This window comes from Bombina bombina, chromosome 6 (genome assembly GCF_027579735.1).
Source record: "Bombina bombina isolate aBomBom1 chromosome 6, aBomBom1.pri, whole genome shotgun sequence".
In the NCBI taxonomy this organism is placed as follows: Eukaryota; Metazoa; Chordata; class Amphibia; order Anura; family Bombinatoridae; genus Bombina; species Bombina bombina.
The window spans coordinates 680,659,116-680,678,525 of NC_069504.1; positions in this window are offsets into that span (position 1 = coordinate 680,659,116).

Below are 19,410 nucleotides of genomic sequence, written 5' to 3' on the forward strand. Positions count from 1 at the left end.
TATTATATCAATATCTCCAAGCTTCCAATCAGTTTTATTGTCCTGCCACAATTCTTCATACAAGTGTCTCAGTTGCAAGTATGCATAGAAGCTATGTTTGTGGATCCCAAATTCACTCTGAAGATCTAGAAACGACTTAGCTATATCTAACCTATTATCCCTGATTTGGATCACATCCTGTAATCCTTTATTAAACCATACTTTAAAGGTCCTAGTGGAAATTCCCGCTGGAAATTTAGGGTTGCCTTGAATGGGCAGATATTTAGAGGATTTCCAATTAATCCTTAACTCATGACACAATTTATGCCAGGCCAAGATAGGGTTCAGCAGAGTCCCCATCTTAACCAGCCGTTTAGGTAGCTCCCTCTTATCCAAATGAATTAGAGCTCTCAGACTGAATGGAGATACAATTTCCATTTCCAGGTGTAGATTGGTTGTATACTCTGATTCCGTGATCCAATCGAGAATGTATTTACTTAATATGGCTAAGTTATAATATTTAAGATTTGGAAGTGCCAAGCCTCCCATATTTGTATGTAAAGCTAGATTTTGTATAGATATACGTCTGCGTTTTTGGTTCCATAGGAACCCTGCTGTGAGGTTATTAAATAAGGTTACATCTTTACTTTTAATCAGAAGCGGCAAGTTTTGAAGTAAATAGAGAAGCTGGGGGAAGAAGAGAGTCTTAATCATGGCAACTCGCGCAGATAGCGAAATTGGAATCGCGTTCCACCTGTCCAGTTCTTGTTTGTATTTGAGAAAATACGGTGTGAAATTCAAATCATACCATGCATTGGGATCTTTATGAATTTTTATCCCTAGGTAATTTATCGAATCTACCAGTTTAAAAGGATATCTACCCGGTGAAGTATCATTTTGAGTAAACCATAAGATTTCGGATTTTTCTGGGTTGATCCTATAGCCCGCAAAGGACCCAAATTGTTTAGCTAGAGTCAAAAAGTGTTGTATGGATAGATCTGATTCATTCATAAATAAAAGTAAGTCATCCGCATATAGAGTAAGCACAATTTTATTTTTACCAATCGTTATCCCAGATAAGTCTTGCCTTAATTTCACCGCAAAAGGCTCTAACGCCAAGTTAAACAAAAGAGGTGAAAGCGGGCAGCCCTGTCGTATGCCTTTACCCAAAATAATATCTGGAGAAGGTTCAGAATTTATTAATAGATTGGAGATTGGATTTTGATAGATTGTGTGGATCATTGTTAGGAAGTTACCCATAAAACCAAAAGTTGCTAAAGAACAAAATAGATGATCCCAGTTAATGAGATCAAAAGCCTTTTCAGCATCGATTGCCACTAAGGCCATATTAGATCTTTCTCGACACGTTTTGCCCTTATTTTCTAACCAGAAAAAATCCAAAACTGTCAAGACTCGACGTATGATTTTGGACACATTTCTACCTGGCATAAAACCAACTTGATCCGCATGGACCAGATTTCCAATACAACTTTTCAGTCTATTTGCTAAAATTGATGTGAGAATCTTATAGTCACAATTTAATAGTGATATAGGCCTATATGCTGCCATGTTTTCTGGATCTTTATTCTTTTTCGGTATGAGGGTAATTAAAGATGCCGAAAAATATCTAGATGGTTTCTTATTTTCTATGTAATAAGAATTGAACAGCTTCACCAGAGTTTCCGGGACATATTCCAGAAGAATTTTATATAATTCCATTGGCAATTGGTCAGGGCCAGGTGCCTTAGATGTTTTAGCCGCCTTAATCTGCTTTGCAACTTCTTCCACTGTAATCGGTGCATTTAATAACTCAAGCTCTTGACTAGATATCTTGGGTAATTTAAGACTATTCCAGAAGTTTTGATCATTTATTTCCTCTTTCTTATAAATCTCTTTATAAAATTCATAAAAGGCTTCTTTAATTTCCGCGGGATTGGTGATATTTTTACCTGCTACTCTAATTTTATTAATTCTTCTATTACTCTGTCTATGTCTAATTAGATTAGCAAGATACCTAGCAGATCTTCCATAGTTCCCTTGATATCTAGCTCTCAGTTTTAAGTCTTCTTGGGTAGTCTTGTGTTTAATATATAGATCCCTTTCATTTTTTTTCTCAGAATAGTTATCCCAAGTTTGTTTAGTAGGATCCCTAATATATACCTCATAGGCATTCCTAATTTGATTTGTTAACTGAGTTTCTCGGGCCTTACAAATTCTTTTTAGCTTACATAGATATGCTTTTATTTCACCCCTAATGGTCGCCTTAAATGCTTCCCAGAATAGTTCTGGTTTAAACCAGAAGGAGATATTATTATTCTTATATTCATTCCATTTCTCTCGCAACCAATTAGTGAATTGTAGATTATTTATTAGATAGGAGGGAAAGAAAAGTCTAGAAAAATTAGGTCCGGAATTTACACCCATTTTGATTTGTAACGAGATGATTGCATGATCAGAAATAATTATATCTCTGATACCTGTTTTAATAACTTGGTTTAATAAAAGTTCTGATACCAGAAACATATCTATACGGGAAAGAGTGTTAAATGTTTTGGATTCGCATGTAAATGCTCTTATATCGGGGAATTGTACGCGCCAAACGTCCGAGAGCCCAAGATCCATCATAAATTTGGACAAGATCCGATTCTTCCCAAACGCAGATTTGTTAACACATTTAAACCTATCTAATCGAGGCCTATGAGCAATATTAAAATCTCCCCCGATAATTATTCCTTGATTACTATAATACATTAACTTAGATTTCAAATTCTCCCAGAAATTTTTTTCTGGTTTATTGGGGCCATAAACATTACAGAGGACCAATTTTAGATCATGTATCCGTACTTCTAAGATAATATATCTCCCTTCTTGATCTATAATTTGGGAGAGAATATCACATTGCAAATTCTTATTAAATAAAATCGCCACTCCCCTTTTCCTGCCACAATATGGTGAATATATTACATTACCTACCCATCTAGATTTTAGTTTTAGAGCTTCCTCTGGTTTTAAATGCGTTTCCTGTAGGAAAACTATTTGCGGATTAAGAGAGTTTAGGTGTCTAATAATTGCTTTTCTTTTAATTGGAGATGTTATTCCCCCCACATTCCAGGATAAAAAATTAAGTTCATTTATACTCATATTATTCTGCTAGGAGTGTGTCGTTGTGCTTCTTTGAGAAAAATCATAAAAGGAATGAGGCGAGGTGGGCGGGGGGGGGTGAGGTGGAGGATGAAAAAAAAAAAAAAAAAAAAAAAAAAAAGGAAACCCCTTCTCATACATACAACATTCATACAAGCATCCCAGCCAAGCACCATACTTAAATCTAAAAAAGAACAAGTAAAAATTAAACCTAGAATTCTATTCATTCTAATTGAGTTTAAGTTCTTTACATAGTGTTTGAGCTGCTTCAGGTTCTGTAATTATTTGGGTGATATCATTGATTTTAACTATTATTTTTGCTGGATAAACCAATTTTGCTTGTAATTTAGCATTGATAAATTTAGAGCAGAACGGTGCCATAATTCTCAGTTTTGCCGAAGTTTCTGCAGAAAAGTCTTGAAATAGAAGTAATTTATGTTGGTTTATTTTGCACTCCTGAATTTTACGATAATTCTGCATTATTAAAGTCTTATCTTGGAAGTTAAGAAATTTTATTATAATTGGTCTGGGTCTAGCAGGTCCTGAAAGGTTCTCCTTAACTGCTCCTAGCCTGTGTGCTCTTTCTATTAATAGAGGCGGTTGGTTCTGTAAGCCCACACATTGTGGTAGTAAAACTGATGCAAAATGTATGAGGTCATTAAACTCAGTGCTTTCAGGCAGGCCCACTACTTTTAGATTATTGCGTCTGGATCTGTCTTCAAGATCTTCGATCTTGGCTTGCATGGTAGCTATTTTTTTTTCATGATCCGCTACTGTTATATCTTGGTTATTTAATAAGTCCTCTAAGTTGGAAATTCTGTGCTCTGCCTCGTCAAGTCGGCCAGAAAATTGGCGGACTTCTGTTGCTAGATTAGATATCTCCATTTTAATCTCTGTAAATTGTGGCGTAAATAAGTCTGACATGCTTTGTAATAATTGTTTACTTTCAAAATATAAAGGTTCCTCCTGAGAACTTAAGCTAGTTCTGGGTCCCTTTTTGTCTTTTGATTTAGGTGGCATAGCTAGGGGTGAAAAAGCGGTGGAGGACAAAAATGTGTCCATTAAGTGTATCACACAGATAAATCACACACACTAAGGAAAGAAAAGAGAGAGAATAATAGAAAAAAGAAAAAAAAAGAATAGAAAAGAAGAAAAAAAAAAGGGAAAATTAAAGTGTAAGTGTGTTGTAAGTCAAAAAAGTGGGTTAATTATTTAATTCTATATATAGAAGGTCTAAGCCTCATCAGAAGGCATATAAATAGTGAAATATATAAAGAAGAAATCATTCGTGGCTATGGCTATGTCGCCTTACTATTTTTAAGTTGATTCTATACACCTAGAGACTGGTTATTTGCATTACCAGTCACTGTAGTGAATCATAAAATATGTTACTATCACAAGCTATATATGCACTTCAAGCTTTACGTTATGATAGTCTGTAATCAAGAGGCCCACAGTATTTCAGGAAAAGGCTTAATTTGGACCTATGGACATAGACATAATTATTTTAACATTCTTAGCAGCAGCAACTAAAAGGAAAGACACAAGCACATTTCAGTGTCACTTAATCCCTCTGATAACTTAACACTATATACAATATATAATTCCTGTGGAGAGAGTGAGAAATATCAGCATTTTCAGGTACTTTTAACAGTCATTAATCTAAACTAAATATCACACCTATTATATATATGTAATTAGTATGCAGTATTTAGGTAATTCTTTTCCCTTTTGAATCAAGCTTGTTCTTAAATGCTCAGCAGCCAACATCTAGCAAATCTTTAACTGCCTACTATCAGGTATTTCTCTCTTTTTTAATATGTTGTTATTTAGTAACTATTGAACCTGTAGTAGACAGAATTTACTCAAAGCTCTTATGTTTCAGAATTTCTCTAAAAGAACAAACATCATTAAAGATTATTTTCCAAGAATTTTCAACTTAATAGAAACAGTTACTTCAAATAAGATAGTCTTTTATAACAGAAAGGATCCATAAGCATGTCCAGAAACACTATTAAGTAAATTGCTCTTCTTTATCCTAGTGAGTGAGAGGGTAAGAGGGCTACAAAGGAAAAGTTTGTTGCTATTTATAATCCATCAATAGCCAGTTCATATGTATATTCAACCGTCAACTCTCTATAAGTTTTAGAAAATGGGTAGAGTTCCAGCTGAAGATAACTTCCCAGAAGGATAGTATGCTCCCTGTATGTTTTTAGAGCTTAACAGAATAAAGGGCACTCATGTTGATGCCTATTTTCCATGTATAGACATGTATCAGGGTGTAATATATAACTTGATGCATAGAAGAGACCCCTTGCAACACTTTATACTGGGCTTACTTGTATCAAACAATATACAGTCCAGGATGTATCACAGCACCCTGGCCCTCAAGAAAAGACCGCCCTACCTTCACCCTAATCGTGTCAGGGACTTACCCTAGGCGGTTGAATCAGACAGTGCTTAAATTGGGCCAGGTGTGAGGCACGCTAGCTTCAGGTCAGCCCGTAGTCCAAACTAACTTAATAAGTGTTTATATAACATAGGGCACAGAGGACCCTCAGCACTGTACCTGTACTGCCGGTTCTTCGCCCTCTTCAGTTGCTTATAGCATGTTGTCGCTTTTTAAGGGGTTTGCTGATCCGTATACCACCGCACTTTCTGTTCCTTCCTGTACCGGGATATTCACCTCCGTTATGTCTGGTCAGGTCATGTGTTGCGCTCGCAGTATTTGCTTCTGGCGCTCGGGTATGCAGGTGCCGGGGCAGCTCGGCTCACAGCCCAATCATTTTGCTTCCACTCGCCAGGTCCCACAGCGTGGGACTTCAGAGTATCCAAACCGCCTGAATTGGTAGCGGCTAAGGAATCAGGCGAGACGACGATCCTCTGGTATATTCGTCGTATGGCAGACGAGCAGGATCTCACACAGCGTGTGTGCACTCCTCACACACTCCTCACACAGCGCGTGTACGCTCCTCCCACCACTCATATCTGGTGTAACAGTAGTGTACATTTAAAAAAAACAACACTTTTTTTACTGTGAAATAATAGCAGACAGCTGCCAGTACCCAAGATGGCCGCCAATAAGGCAGATGGGGAGGGTTAGAGAGCTGTTTTGGGGGGGATCAGGGAGGTTGGGGGCTAAGGAGGGATGCTACACCACAGCATATGTAAATATGCTAAAAAAAAACAAAAAACCTTTTATTTTAGTACTGGCAGACTTTCTGCCAGTACTTAAGATGGCGGGGACAATTGTGGGGTGGGGAAGGGAGCTGTTTGGGAGGGATCAGGGGGTCTGATGTGTCAGGTGGGAGGCTGATCTCTACACTAAAGCTAAAAGTAACCCTGCAAGCTCCCTACAAACTACCTAATTAACCCCTTCACTGCTAGCCATAATACACGTGTGATGCGCAGCAGCATTTAGCGGCCTTCTAATTACCAGAAAGCAACGCCAAAATCATATATGTCTGCTATTTCTGAACAAAGGGGATCCCAGAGAAGCATTTACAACCATTTGTGCCATAATTGCATAAGCTGTTTGTAAATAATTTCAGTGAGAAACCTAAAATTGCTAAAAAATTTAAGTTTTTTTAAATTTGATCGCATTTGGCGGTGAAATGGTGGCATTAAATATACCAAAATGGGCCTAGATCAATACTTTGGGTTGTCTACTACACTACACTTAAGCTAAAATTAACTCTACAAGCTCCCTACATGCTCCCTAATTAACCCCTTCACTGCTGGGCATAAAACACGTGTGGTGCACAGTGGCATTTAGCAGCCTTCTAATTACCAAAAAGCAATGCCAAAGTCAAATAAGTCTGCTATTTCTGAACAAAGGGGATCCCAGAGAAGCATTTACAACCATTTATGCCATAATTGCATAAGTTGTTTGTAAATAATTTCTGTGAGAAACCTAAAGTTTGTGAAAAAGTGAACAATTTATTTTTATTAGATCGCATTTGGCGGTGAAATGGTGGCATTAAATATACCAAAATGGGCCTAGATAAATACTTTGGGTTGTCTACTTCACTACACTTAAGCTAAAATTAACTCTACACGCTCCCTACATGCTCCCTAATTAACCCCTTCACTGCTGGGCATAAAAGACGTGTGGTGCACAGTGGCATTTAGCAGCCTTCTAATTACCAAAAAGCAACTCCAAAGCCATATAAGTCTGCTATTTCTGAACAAAGGGGATCCCAGAGAAGCATTTACAACCATTTATGCCATAATTGCATAAGTTGTTTGTAAATAATTTCTGTGAGAAACCTAAAGTTTGTGAAAAAGTGAAAAAAATTTTTTGATTTGATCGCATTTGGCGGTGAAATGGTGGCATTAAATATACCAAAATAGGCCTAGATCAATACTTTGGGTTGTCTACTACACTACACTTAAGCTAAAATTAACTCTACAAGCTCCCTACATGCTCCCTAATTAACCCCTTCACTGCTGGGCATAAAACACGTGTGGTGCGCAGTGGCATTTAGCAGCCTTCTAATTACCAAAAAGCAACGCCAAAGCCATTTAAGTCTGCTATTTCTGAACAAAGGGGATTCCAGAGAAGCATGTACAACCATTTATGCCATATTTGCATAAGTTGTTTGTAAATAATGTCTGTGAGAAACCTAAAGTTTGTGAAAAAGTGAACAATTTTTTTTTATTTGATCGCATTTGGCGGTGAAATGGTGGCATCAAATATACCAAAATGGGCCTGGATCAATACTTTGGGTTGTCTACTACACTACACTTAAGCTAAAATTAACTCTACAAGCTCCCTACATGCTCCCTAATTAACCCCTTCACTGCTGGGCATAAAACACGTGTGGTGCGCAGTGGCATTTAGCAGCCTTCTAATTACCAAAAAGCAACGCCAAAGCCATATAAGTCTGCTATTTCTGAACAAAGGGGATCCCAGAGAAGCATGTACAACCATTTATGCCATAATTGCATAAGTTGTTTGTAAATAATTTCTGTGAGAAACCTAAAGTTTGTGAAAAAGTGAACAATTTTTTTTTATTTGATCGCATTTGGCGGTGAAATGGTGGCATGAAATATACCAAAATGGGCCTAGATCAATACTTTGGGTTGTCTTCTAAAAAAAAATATATATATGTCAAGGGATATTCAGGTACTCCTGACAGATATCAGGGTCCCAATGTAACTAGCGCTCATTTTGAAAAAAAGTGGTTTTGAAATAGCAAAGTGCTTCTTGTATTTATTTCCCTATAACTTGCAAAAATAGCAAAGAACATGTTAACATTGGGTATTTCTAAACTCAGGACAAAATTTAGAAATTATTTAGCATGGTTGTTTTTTGGTGGTTGTAGATGTGTAACAGATTTTAGGGGTCAAATTTAGAAAAAGTGTGTTTTTTTCCATTTTTTCCTCATATTTTATAATGTTAGGTGATTTATGCCCTTTATGGATTAAAACCAGACTCTGCATCAACTATGTAATTTTCCATGGGAGTTTTGCCATGGATCCCCCTCCAGCATGCCACAGTCCAGGTGTTAGTCCCCTTGAAACAACTTTTCCATCACTATTGTGGCCAGAAAGAGTCCCTGTGGGTTTTAAAATTTGCCTGCCTATTGAAGTCTATGGCGGTTCGCCCGGTTCACCGGTTCGCAAACTTTTGCGGAAGTTCGTGTTCGCCGTTCACGAACCCAAATTTTTATGTTCGCGACATCACTATCTGTAAAGTGACATAACCTCACTATTCCTGCTGCAGATAGTTCTACCTATGCAACCAATCACTCTGCTGGTATTACTTCCTAGAATGATGCTACATTGTTTACCAACTGTCATATGGTCTGAAATAATAATTCCTAAGTCCAATTACTCTTTTGTAACAATCAGTAAAGTGTCATTGAGTCTGTAATGAACCTTTGGAATTTTTATTTCCTAAAAACATATATTTTACATGTCCCAACAAACAACAACAATGCATGTGGCAATATATAGTTGCATGCTGGATGTTTTTACAGATTATTTGGTTTCATTGTACAGCATATTGTCCAGTAGGACGATTGCTATGTGACGGGTCGTGGATGGCATTGTGTGAATCTCATGGAAATATCAATCTATGATTTGTAGGTAATTTAAAGAAACATCACTAAAATGAATATGTAAATAGAAAGAGCTCAAAAGTCTATTGTCAGGATAGCTAATAAATAATACTAATAATACAAATGTCATCTGCAATGTGTAATTACAATAACTTTAAACCCCAATAGTCCCAATTCTAATAATCAGGAGTGCAGATTGGAACAGAACAGTATACTACAAAAAGGGGCCATGATCTATTATTTTCAGAACCTGTGTTTTATAAATATATATTTATATATCAGCATGTGAGCAAAAGAATGTTGACCCTTCAGAATTAAACTAATATTTTCTGAATATAGCACCAATATTGTTAAAATTACAGGTATGTCGAAATTAAATCTGCATTGTTCAGATAGAGCATACAATTTTAAGACAGTTTTCTGTATGTTTACTTTATTCTCTTGGCATCTTTTGTTAAAAAGCATACCTAGGTATATTCAATAGAAGAAATGCACTACTGTAAGCTAGCTTGTGATTGGCATCTACACACATTTGTCATTGTCATTGGCTCACCAGATGTGTCCAGCTAGGCTCCAGGGGCAAGATTAGATTAGGGGGGTTTATTTTGGGGGGTTGGCGGATTAGGGGTTAATAGGTTAATTAGATGTTAACCTCTAATCTGCCAACCCCCATCGCAAAACATCTAATTAACCTATTAACCCCTAATCCGCCAACCCCCCAAAATAAACCCCCCTAATCTAATGCTAAACTACCAATAGCCCATAACAAGACCTTTTGTAGGGAATTGCCCTAAGTTAAACAGCTCTTTTACCTTAAAAATATTAAGTCCCCCCTCTAACAGTAAAACCCACCGCCCACTAAACCCCCCAAAATAAAAAACCTAACACTAAAAATCCTAAACTACCCATTGCCCCTAAAGGGGCATTTATATGGGCATTGCCCGTAAAAGGGCATTTAGATCTTTTACTGATTTGAATAGCCAATAGGATTTCAGTAGCGCTCATCCGATTGGTTGATTTTCATTTGAAGACTCAAATCAGCCAATAGGAATGCATATTTATACGCGTACCTTGAATTCAATCCTCAGTGTGCGGTGGTGATCGTACGAAGAGGATATCCATGGCTCCGCGGTCGAAGGTCTTCAGTTCCACCGTCACCAGTCTTCAGTTCCGCCATTGCCGGTCTTCAGTTCTGGGCTCTGCTCCGCACTGGCTTGTTCCTGGAAGAAGATAGAAGATATCACTGCTTGGAAGAAGACTTCACTGCCGGACTTCAGGAACCATGAGTACCTATCTGGGGGTTAGACTTAGGCTTTTTTTTTTGGGGGGGGGGGGTTGTATTTTTTTTAGATTAAGGAATTAATGGGCCTTTGAAAAAGAGCTGAATGCCCATACAAATGCCCCTTTAGGGGCAATGCGTAGTTTTGGATTTTTTAGTGTTAGGTTTTTCTATTTTCGGGGGTTTGGTGGGTGGGGGGATTTACTTTTAGAGGGGGGTGTCAGGGTATCTGAATGTTATTAATTAATATATACAGTATATATATATATATATATATATATATATATATATATATATATATTTATATATATATATATATATATATATATATTATTTTAAATATATATATATATATATATATATATATATATATATATATATATATATATATATATATATGGCTGTCTACACCAAATGATTCATTATTTGTAAGACATTAGATGCCTGGCTGACCACAATTCTATCCTCCCCCACTCAATATGAAAAATTACAATTCATCCAGGTGAGAACAAAGGGAAGACATTTTGCCTAGTTGGTTCAGACAGTCATTTCAAAGAAAGGCAAATTACTTTAAAAAGATGGTCATCAATATGGTTGTGTATTGCAAATCTTAGATCAGACACAAAAGAGCATCTGTCTCATTACCTAGTGTCAGGTTAGGAAATGTCCAGAAGAATACCCAAATGAACTTAAACAACACCCTTGCACTCTGAGTTTAATCCAGGACGTGACCCCACGACAACCTCTAAAAAACAATGTACTCACAATATGGAGCAGGGTTAGCCTGAGTCCAAAGTAATTCTAGATATCAGCCAAATAGACTTCTGAGTAAGGAACTGGTTTCAGGAAATGTCTTTCACAGAATCAGGAGAGCAGGGATAATCCACTTATACTCAGACAGAGGAAGGGTAAAACAAGAAACAGTTTATAATGCAGGAGTAGGTAACTTGTTATCAGGCAGTTTGAGGGTTAACACTGTGTAGTCAGTCCTTGCAGAGCTTGGCAACAGGTTATCAGGCAGTTTATAGGTTCATACTGAATAGTCAGAACATGCAGAGTTAGACAACAGGACAACAGGTAGTCTGAGGGTTAATACAGATCAATCAGCGCTTGCAGAGATTGGCAACAGGTTATCATGCAGTTTGAGAGTTTCACAGAATAAACAGTTCTTGCAATGTTTGGCAACAGGATATCAAGCAGTTTGAAGGTTTATACTGAATAAACAGTATTTGCAGAGTTTTGGCAACAGGTAAACAAGCAGATTGAGAGATTCACAGAATAAAAAGTACTTGCAATGTTTGGCAACAGGTTAACAGCAGTTTGAGGGTTAACCCAGCATAGTCAGTCTTTGCAGAGTTTGGCAGTTAGAGAGTTTCCACAGCGAAGTCCTCACAGAAGCCATAAAGAGTAACAAACAAACAGGCACTGAAGAAACAGATAGCCTGGAATAAAAAGCCTGATAGTGACATCATCAGGAAGGGGCGGCTCAGACTACCTGCAAATCAAGCGCACAGAGAGGACCGCCGGAGCTTCCCAGTGGCCGAGCGTGACACCTAGATCACAGGAACCCCTGTGGATAAATAGACATGATGTCTAAGATTTTCCTTTGAGGCCTAATGAGATTCGGGGAACCAGTTTGGCTGGAGAGATGACTAAATATCACCAAGGAATATAGTTAATTAGCACAGACCTGTTAATTACCCCTAGACCTCGAATCCACATCTGTACTAGCTAAGCAGAGACACATGTTTTGCATTATAACTTGTAAATTCATTTTTTAATCACAACTTATGTTTAAATCTCAAACATTAAATATATGCATTAGACTGTATTAAATGTCTATATATGGATCTGGGAAAATGCAATTCAGATTGTAAAGGATTAAATAACAATTGTAATAATCCCACTTTGAAATATGTAACATATTTATATTTTTCTTTTTTGTCTTCCAGACATCTAAAGGACAAGTTGGGATACATATGCTGAGCTAATAAATAACAATACAGTCAATTTAAAATGTCCAATTTTAGTAACTTATTTAGTAACTTTTGCGGAAGTTCGTGTTCGCCGTTCGCGAACCCAAATTTTTATGTTCGCGACATCACTATCTGTAAAGTGACATAACCTCACTATTCCTGCTGCAGATAGTTCTACCTATGCAACCAAGCATTCTGCTGGTATTACTTCCTAGAATGATGCTACATTGTTTACCAACTGTCATATGGTCTGAAATAATAATTCCTAAGTCCAATTACTCTTTTGTAACAATCAGTAAAGTGTCATTGAGTCTGTAATGAATCTTTGGAATTTTTATTTCCTAAAAACATATACTTTACATGTCCCACCAAACAACAATGCATGTGGCAATATGCATTAGACTGTATTAAATGTCTATATATGGATCTGGGAAAATGCAATTCAGATTGTAAAGGATTAAATAACAATTGTAATAATCCCACTTTGAAATATGTAACATATTTATATTTTTCTTTTTTGTCTTCCAGACATCTAAAGGACAAGTTGGGATACATATGCTGAGTTAATAAATAACAATACAGTCAATTTAAAATGTCCAATTTTAGTAACTTATTCCTTTATATTTTTCAGGCACCTAATAAGTACACATATAATTGGTATTTTAAATAATATCCTATGTGTTTTGTACTCTCAAAGAGAGATATACAGATATGAAATATTAAGCTGTATGGGATAGTGGTCCAATGTAGATATAGTTGTGTGAAAGTCACATGTGTTTGCTGATCTCAAGGTATGTATGTCATATTAAGATGATTCTGGGGAAAGCAAATGATCAACAATGTAATTGTTTATTGGTATGATCGCTAGAAACATGTTTGTATTTAGTATTGGAGTAATCAAAAAATGACATTATATTATCCCATCTATAATTAAAAGTGTAAGTGATTAAAAAAAGTTATAGTATGTTAAATAATCACTATATAGGGATATATTTGGATTAGCAGTGATTGATGGTGAGACTATATTTGCTGGTTGTCTGCTGCCCCCTAGGGGATTGGAACTGGTATGACAGCCACATAAATTGTCTATTAGGACACATGCAGAGCCAGTCAGGGCGTTTCCCACAATAACCTATGAGATGTTCAGATCCAAGGACGAATCACAGATAAGCTTCTGAAGGGCCTATCATATAGTTTCACCAATGATTAAGAGAATATAAGATGAATGCAAGAGGAGAGAGGAGGCTGCTGACTTTTTGCTGAACTGGTGACTGAATAACTGCTGCCAAATTGGGACACAGTCACTTTAAGCAAAGTGGGCTACTTTTTATTATACATATTGCAAATACCCTTATTTCATATGAGGTGAAACAAGAAGTTCTAGAAGCTGAATTATCGATTTGGTTATTTTGGTGAAGTATACGCGATTGATAAATATATATATAATATTTAAATCAAAGGTATTTGGTAACTATAACTAAATTGCAGTTAGTAATTTTAAAAGGGCACTTTGTATTTTAGCTTGCATTCATAGTCCTGTGTAGTCTTAACTAGTCACCCTTGTATGCTAAGTAATTAATTTATTTGCTAGATAAATATCCTTTGTGTTGCATATTTCTAAGTCAGACCCATTATTGTAAGTAAATCTCTCTGGTTTGTAATTTATCCTTGTATATATATATATACATATATATATATATATATATATATATATATATATATATATATATATATATATTAGAATGTGTCTTAATTGTAGATAATTAAGAATTTATTTCAGCTTAGATGAATTGGCATATAAACTGACTGTTTACAGTAAGAATATATATAATTTCTGGTGTTCTAATTAGAGTTATATAGGATCAATTGTGGGCTAAATAGTTTAAGTATATTTGTCTGGAAGTTAGTGACTCATACTGTGATATTTCATTGTGATATTTTAATGCAATTCAATTGTGAATAAGGTTAATTCTAAAGGTATATTTGGTTTGTTTTGCAAATAATATTATAACCGTTTAAACTTGTATAGTTTGATTCATATCTAGTTTCTATAAATTTAATTCATTGTGTCTATAAATTTTAACTAATAAAAAGAATTTAGGAATTTACATTAGTTTTATAGTTTTGTATATGCACTTTATTGGGGGTTTGTTTAAAGAATTATTAAATATATTGTATTATAACCCAGCCATATACTGACATATTATTTGGAGGGACTGCTGAGATATGAAAAATAAAAAAATAATGTTTTTTTATCAATTTTCATTTTTGAAAAATTGATTAAAAAAATATTAATTTTTCATATTTCAAAATTAATATTAATATTTTTGAAAATATTTTTTTTCTCTTCTTATTGGTCAAAATTGTATTAGCGTTTTAATTTAACTAAATACTAAGCCAATATAATAATGTCTATTACTAGAAGTGAATCATTTTAATCTGTACATAGTGTTGAAATTTGTTCCCCGAAATTACCCCTATCTCAGGGCGATGTTCTTAAAGGGACAGTCTAGGCCAAAATAAACTTTAATGATTTGGATAGAGCATGTAATTTTAAACAATTTTCCAATTTACTTTTATCACCAATTTTGCTTTGTTCTCTTGGTATTCTTAGTTGAAAGCTTAACCTAGGAGGTTCATATGCTAATTTCTTAGACCTTGAAGCCCACCTCTTTCAGATTGCATTTTAACACTTTTTCACCACTAGAGGGTGTTAGTTCACATATTTCATATAGATAACACTGTGCTTGTGCACGTTAAGTAATCTGGGAGCAGGCACTGATTGGCTAGACTGCAAGTCTGTCAAAAGAACTGAAAAAAGGGGCAGTTTTCAGAGGCTTAGATACAAGATAATCACAGAGGTTAAAAGTATATTATTATAATTGTGTTGGTTATGCAAAACTGGGAAATGGGTAATAAAGGGATTATCTATCTTTTAAAACAATAAAAATTCTGATGTAGACTGTCCCTTTAAGATGGACATTATAGGCCACATTAAAAAGAGGTGTAATATTGCGGGTGATTCAAATGATTATATGGATATGCTTGCAATTAAGGCTAAAAATATTGCTATTGATGATGGAAGGTGGAATGAAAAAAGTTAATTATTCCAAGAATTATTAAAAATGAATCAATGCAAAAATCTCAAAAAACAGGATTAACTAATACTAAAATCTTCGCCCCTGGTAATATGCATTATCAATGAAATGTCGCTATACATCATAGAGAAGGAATTGCAAATACAGGGGCTAGAAGATAGTATTCTCTCCTCACGCTGATACGAAGAGAATTTAGATATAGCCGAAAATAAAATTTATGAGTTTGCCTAAAACATAGCCACCTTTCAAAAATATAATCAAGGTTTAGTAGCTCAGATAGAAGATTTGCATAAGGAACTCGCACAAAGCCAGAGAGAATTTAGTGGTTTAAAAAGGTTGTATTGTCATAATGAAACCCCTCTATTAGCAATGAGAATAATGCAGATAATTCTAAATCTCTTAAAGATTACATTAGGACTGAACTTCAGAAATTAGGGAATAATTGTAGACAAAGAATCCATATTGGGTCAGAAGTAAATTTCCCAAATAGACAGTCACCTCATGATATAAATTCAGCGAACTGCTATAACTCAGCTGAGGAGGGGGAGGGCATCTCTAGTAGTGATTCAGAGGGCAGAACTAGCTACCCAAATAGCCCACATAGTACTAATGTACATAGGGGGTCTACCCATAGTGAATATAGGGCAGATAAGAGATGCTCCAGCCCCAAAAATAAGGCTCCTAGGAAAGCCTGAGATACATCTTATATGGTACATGACACCCCTAAAATAATTAAATTTTTAAGTTATGCAGTACCTAAGTTCTCCAACAAGGGAACCAATTCTATAATTGACCACTTAGAGGCCTTTGAAAATGCTTTATCCATAATGAATGTCACAAGTGAGCAGTCAAAAATTGACTTTCTGCCCTGGGTATTTGAAGGTAAATATCACAAATTCTTTGCTTCACTAAAGGATATGAATATATATTCCTGGAATGAGACAAAACGACAGTGCAGAAAAGTATTCGGGCAATATCGCACTAAAACTGCATCAAAAATAGCTGTATACAGTTTAAAATGTAGTGCGAATCAAAGCCCTATAGAATTCCTTTCTGTACTAAAAAGTGCGTATAGTATGGCTGAAGATTATCCCATATTTGAATGCTCAGAATTTGTGAATTTATTTTTCAAAGCATTACCCGTGCCCATCAAAGTTAATTTAGCTAGGGCTTTTGATGAGAACTGCTCATTGGACTGGCTGATCAAAGAGAGTACAAAGTTATACTCTATTCAGCAGTCCGGTGAACATGGGGTTAAAAGGGAACCAAAGCCAAACCCCAAAATTGTGGCAGAAACTTGGGTGGCACCTAGCCCCCTCAATTTAAGTCTAAAAAGAAAACCTATGCAGAGGTGGCCCGCGAAAACAGGCTTTCCCCACAAGATTTTAACTCTGCCCCTCCCCCATCACGGGCTGAGGCACAGAGAGAATATACTCAAAATGGGGGGCATACCCAGGTAAATAATTATTCCCAAAGAGATGAACGCCCACAAAATAATTGCTATCCCCGTAAAAGTAAATACCAAAAGTGGCGAAAATACTCTCAGGGTAACCAGACACCCCAAGTAGAGAGTGCTCCCCAAAATATTAACGCTGAACAAGTTGAAACCAAAGACAACCACGTTAAAATATGAGAAATAGCTATGATTCTGAGGGATCCCAAGGATCCAGGAATCAATACCCTGGGACATCAAAAAATCAGTCCATGGGTAAAAATAGCTTGTCCATTCAAGTGGGCCAACTCAGTACGCAAGTTAGTCAATTATCTACGCTATTTACTAATATGAGTCAAACTTTTACGGCTCAGCACCCTAACAATCCTTTTTTAGGGGTACAGCCAGTGGCCAGCAGTGGGCCACAGGCACAGTCATAAATACTGCAATATCACCTAAAATAGGGGGGAGTAAATGATAAATATCAATAATGGTACTAATCATATTCTCTCCCTACAGACCGGAAACGGGCAATTTAGCTGTGATGACAAGCAACCTCGGCCTGAAAGCTCTAACCAATCTCTTCATTTGCAGCATTCTCTTAACCTTATTTTCACAGATGCAGTACACAGGAACCCAATCTATTCTATTACAAAGGAATGGACTGGTGAGCATGAAAATTCTCCTGCATCAGGTAACGTTGCAGATTCAGGTAACATGTGGTGAAACCCACAGATGTATGATAATGCCAATAAATGTGTGAAATGGTAGAAACTGCAGGGAGATATTATGTATTAGCTGAGCTCCAGGATTCAGTTTCCAACCCTATCATGGGATTCATTGATACTGGGTCTCAGGCAACTATTTTATCCCACAGGTACTACACACAGCTAAATGAGCTAACACCCCACAAACCTAAAATAAAAGAATTTGATGGTTCACTAATAGGTGTTGGGGGTGACTCTCTAAAAGTCTATGGTACTGCATGGTTAAAATTGAGGCTGGGGAACAGAGTAATAAGACACCCTGTCATTATAGTGGATCTGCCAACTGATCGTTTAATAATTGGTAGTGATCTCCTGAAGAGATTAAGCACCATAATGGATTGTATAAATAATGCAATTTGGTCACAAGTAAAAAGGCCTATTAATTATGACCGATCAGATATATCTCGTCACGTGGTGGAAGAGAAGCCAGATGCTGTGGAGATTCATTTCAGGAATGACTCTATACCTGAAATCACTATCCTACAAATAGATGATCAGACTCCTTTAAGTGGCTCTGATGGTAATACTTTTACAATTTCGCCTGGAAAGATAGCAAGTATTTCCTTAGACGGCGATATATTAACCATATCTCTCCCAAAGGGGGACCCTAAATCCCCTAAAGGGGGAGGCCACACTCAATACCTCACAGGAATTGAGAAAGTTAAAGAGGATCTATTTATCCCTATGCAAGTGCATGAGCTTGGTAAAACCAAGTATGCTAAATTAAACTTAAAACAGGAAGCTAGCTATATAAGTGAAGGCGCTGAACCTAAAGTGATTAAATATCTTTCTCCCCAATACCACTGTTCCACGGCCTGGATGACAGGTCTGAAAGCTATAATGTCACAGCTAAATGCTTATTATCTATCTCAATTGGTAATAAATCAGTGAAGCACCTGTTTTTAGTTTTAAATACTCCCCATAATCAAATATACATTGGCAATGATCTCTTACATAGATATGTCATACAAATAGATTTGATTAACTCTTGCCTCTGGAGCAGGTTAAAGGGGGACCCTGAAGTATTTCAGGATGAAATTGCAGCCCTGAAATCAAATCAGCAATTGCCATATGCTGTAAATATGCAGGTGTCTAACGATGTTATAATCCCTGCTGGGGCTAATAAATTCCTCTTACCCTTACAGGTAAAAATAGGTCAGAAATTAAATACTTCTGAAACACTAATATGCATCTCCCATAGAATGCAAGGTATGGGTATAACAATGACCCATACTCCTATGGTAAATATTGGAACTATTCCAATACATGTTATTGTGCATTACATGACCCCATTACCATATGCTGTAAATATGCAGGTGTCTAATGATGTTATAATCCCTGCTGGGGCTGATAAATTCCTCTTACTATTCCAATAGATGTTATTGTGCATAACATGACCCCACAGGAACTAACCTTATCCAAGGGAACTACCAAAGGATATACGCTGGAATCAAGTTATTACACTTTTGGATTCCAGAATAATGTAATTAGGCTAATACCTGAAGGATACTTAACTGAAGAACAATTAATAGAACAATCCTTTGCATCTATGCCAGAGGGACTATTTACAATTCAGTCTATTTATCGCTTCAGTTCAGAGGAAGACATCTGTAAAATTGAAGAAGCCTCCCTAGTATTTGATCAGCCGATCAAACAGCAAGAATACCCCAATA